This window comes from Opisthorchis viverrini (assembly GCF_000715545.1).
Source record: "Opisthorchis viverrini unplaced genomic scaffold opera_v5_664, whole genome shotgun sequence".
Taxonomy (NCBI): Eukaryota; Metazoa; Platyhelminthes; class Trematoda; order Opisthorchiida; family Opisthorchiidae; genus Opisthorchis; species Opisthorchis viverrini.
In genome coordinates this window covers 38,930-43,426 of record NW_008752333.1, presented here as the reverse complement: position 1 = coordinate 43,426, position 4,497 = coordinate 38,930, and positions in this window count along the sequence as shown.

The window sequence follows — 4,497 nt, the reverse complement described above, 5'->3', positions numbered from 1 at the left end:
TTTTCGCTTGTGCCTTTCAGGTGAACGACAGCCACTGACCGACAAGAACAAAACCGACCCGGGAAAATTGGGCAAAAGCCTCGATCCTGTGTATCAATCCGTGAATCCGTGAATGCGCACACCTCACACAAAAAGCGAGGATGTCTTGGAATAAATTCTTCGAATTGCTTCAGAACATTTTTCGCATGCCCATATTTCCATAATTTTCACGTCTTAAGCATTTAACTCGTTAGTATCTTGGCCTGTGTACAAACACAACGCGAGTCCGCGCACACCAATCAGAATGCTGGCTGGTGAACGAATCGCATGGCCTTAAACCAGCGCTGTTGTGCTATTATGCCAAGAGCGGTTTGCTGAATTTCCGCATTATCGGATTCCGCGCGTTTGTTAAAAGGTGAAGATTTATTTTCGTTAATGTTTACTTAGAAAAATCTCGAAACAATACACATTAAATTTTAAGGAAGCAAAATTGTCAGCGGGATATATGGGGCTGATGCTATTACCATAACCTCGGAAACGATTTATCGTTAGTTCGTCACATACGAATTGGACCTGTAAGATAACTACCTCATTTTCGACTGTATAGTTATACACAGTCACTGAATGGCGCTTTAGGTATCACTGATTTTTGTCGACAACAATCCCATCACGTGCGTTTGAGGCCGTGTAAGTCGGGGGGTTATATTTAAAAAAGCGTTACACCTCACGCAAAAACGGAGAGTGACTGAAGCAAACACTTAAAGATGCTGTTGCAGTGCACATAAACCAAATCAATGTTCTATTTATTATTAAAATCCTACGGAGCCTTTCATGAACTCCTCATAGGTCACAAGAATGAAGAGTCGAAATGTTGTGGAGACTGTCCATAGATTTACTCAATCAGTGAGGTTTTCTAGTGTTCTCGATCCGAATAGCTTGAGCCGCTGACAGAGCTTAGAAGTGTTATACACAGCCTAAGCTTAATCCATATGTAAGCTAGATGTGTCATTCGGTGTTTGCTGAGGCAGGGCCACGAAAATCGTATGCTTTCGTACTGCAACATTTTTGCTCTACGAGCTTCAAGTGTGCGACAAATTAACTTAGCGCTGCGCGGTTATCTTCACAATGTAGTTTAAGGCTCCTCTGGGTATTTTTTATCGTGGGTCTTCTGGTTAGTGGTACTTTTGTTCAGCAATTTCAAACGCGATTTTCTGTATTTGGTGTGGCACATCTGAGGACTAATGTTAGTCCAAGCACGAGCTGCTCCGCAAAGGCACAAAAATGGTTAGAAAATTATTATTTATTTTAAGGAAGGATCGTTTCGTTCATATTCCCCCAGGGTGATGAACAACAACCTTTGACCTCCGGCTGGTGCACATCAGCCTGCAAGTCATAAACCTCTGCATCATCATCATCAACAGCATGACATCAGTGTTCAATACTTATGCTTCACTGCCGTAAAGAGAAAAGATTAAAGTTGGACGGGGAAGGGATTTAGTGGTAGCTTACCACGATCATTCCGAGATGCCTATACCTCCAGACACTCACTTAGGTGATCTGGGTAATAAGAACGCCACTAAAATCGGTTGGCAGCCGTATCTTATAGGGTCTCCAACCAGGCACAGCGAGGACCACGTGGTCCCCATCCTCTGCATACTTTCGGTCTGCGCCCAGTTAAAACGGAATACGTGAATTGATGTTTCACAGAGTCGGTCGTAGTTGGCACTGAATGGTCATGGAGCTAGTCACAGCGGATTGTCACAACTTTTGTGCAGTCGGCAAAAAATTACAACATTTTCTTTACTTGCAGAATTGCGTGTGATGACTATGGGAGTCGCCCTGCCTACCCTACCCAAAGCGCGAGATCCGGGGCGTGAATATCACACCGGCACCGATACCATCTGAGTCGATCGTATCTACCACTTCAATACATTCTGCCGGATAGAATCGTAATAACCTGTCCCACCCACAATTATTCAAAGCATTTTCCCTGATTATACAACAAAACGCTGGTGCTACGATAAATTCTCACTTTACTTCTCAGTTCATTGCGTCTAGCTCCGGTGGATAATGTCTCACAACAGATGCCCGCAGGGAATTTTAGACGCTACTGAAAAACTTAGGAAGGCTTTACTTGAAGGCATACATTACATGTCCGATAACTCTTTATCCCACTTGCAGGTTCAAGTACACTACTGAGTCTGCATCCGTCTCATCTGCAGCACCTTCCTATAAAAGTTGCTTTAGGTGGTGTAGGTTATTTGACCTCTCGACCTGCCCAATTTTGCTGCAAGTTCAGTTTAGTCCCTCTTGAACCAACACATTTGGTTGGATCCCAGTTTTCTCCTTGATTTGTCTAGAGCAAATGGTCAGAACGAACAAATGATGCTTGAAGTGCGTTTAAAATGGTCAAGAATGAAAATGAATTCACCAAGTGTTGCATGTGGAATGTAATGCTCCACCGATGTTACTGGAGCTGACTTTGTATGGATTGCTTAGATGTTTCTCGTGCGCCGTATATGTTCCGCATGTAATCCTTGGTCTTTGATGAGAAAAAGGCGCAGGTATTTTTGAACGAATTCTTCTTTGGCGTACACTTTACCTCCGCAATGCTCTGAACATCCCACCTACAATCCAGAGGGATTCACTCGAAGTTGTAGAGCGTTTCACGTATCTTGGAAGTTGTATTAACTATTGTTGTCAGTGCACAAATCTCCAAGCATTGAGTCGCGTTTGCTGATTTGAGAGACCTATGGGGTCAACGCGGTATATCCCCTCAAGGACTTGTGCATCAGGCTACACCATAGGCTGTTCATTTGTATGGCTTTGAGACGTGGCCTGTCATCATCATTGTCATCAAAGACAACATTATTGCCGACACTGATGCTACACTGCCGTACAACCACACAGTTCGTCTCATTATGTTTAAAGCTTTAGAGTGTAAATAATAGAAAGAGTTGGTGAAGAAATGGGAACTGGTGCTGGCCTATGTCAAGCATTCTGAGGTGCCTACACCTTCAAGCAATCAGTCGGACACTCTGCAAAGAGACTGATGTCATGAGCGCCACTGACACTGGTTTACCACCATTGTTTGTAGTGTCTCCAGCCTAGCGCAGGAGGGAGCACAGGGCCCCATCTTCGAAGGCATACTGCACCAAGAACTCCCGAACTCTCCACAATATTCTTCGCAACTTTCTGTCAAGTCATACGGTGCCCACATCACGGTTTGCGCCATTCTGATGTAGGTACAAAGAATAACGCTGATCTCTATAGGTGGCGTTTCGGCATGCGTATCATATGGCCGAGCCACTTCAGTCGATGGTACTAGATATTTTCAGCGACTGAAATACCTGCTTCACAACCAAACACCCGTTTTATATTTATCACGTAACAAATTCCTTGACGTCGCGCAATACCAATGGTACTTCTATGACGTCGATGGTCAGAAACCTGAAGACGCCTCACATCATCTGTCCAGGTCATGTCTCGCACTCGTACACAACAACTCTCACTGTAGCCTGTCGTATGCGACCATTGACACCCAGTGAAATGCAGTTTTGATGCCGTAAACATGACTCGGACCTTTGAGGCTGGTGCACTGGCTTCATCACGCACACTCCCATCAGAGGTAGTGAAAGTACCGAGGTGTGTAAAATTATCCAAAATCTCCAATGCTTCTTGTTGAATTGTAAAAGTTATGCTCGGAGACTGCACATTTTGATGCGTAACTGTCATTTGAGGATGGAAAATGCATGCCGAAAGCTGGTATTATAGGGGATCGAGGATTCGTGTGCCGCCGTAAGATGAGGTGTCGCCAGAAGCCTTGTTGCAACAAGAGCCAAACTAACACCACTGTGTTTAATACTGTTCACTGTGAGTACTCTTTGTGTAATAGGCACAATTATTGACTCACTCCGGTTGTGTGGGATGAGCTTTCACTCCCGGGTAGATACAAATTGGCTAGACAGACATTGACTGAAGAGTTCACTGCCGTTCTTGAGCGGAGAAAGTGGAAGGGCGTGGCTTCTTCGGACAGCGGACTTATGATGCATTTACGTCTTCGACTACCGTCGTCTCAGAACCCTCCCTGTTGTAGGATGGTGTCGGCAAATACTCAACGAAGCATTTGGAAAGATAGTTTTTGGTTGTGCACCTGGAACTTCCACCACCAGAAGCTGCGCTGAGTAGACCATCTGTTGAACCATGGTTTGCCGAAAAGAGTGTTTTTCGGCGCCGATTCGGAGTGGCATAATTTATGCTTGGCGGGATTTCCCTTCATTCATGCTGCGTGTTTGTACGTTCCACTTTACTGCTTTACACAAACCCACATCAGCGTTGTGCAACTACTTATTCCTCATGTCTCAAACCCCATGCGGACATACTTCTGTCTAATCTGTGTGCATGTATCAGTTGCTCGAATGTGAACACTGGCCCAACAGGTTACCCTCGTCCATGCTCTCTGATTCTGTGTTTGGCTACAACTACTACAGTAGATAGTTTAGTGGTTAAGGCTCCTGC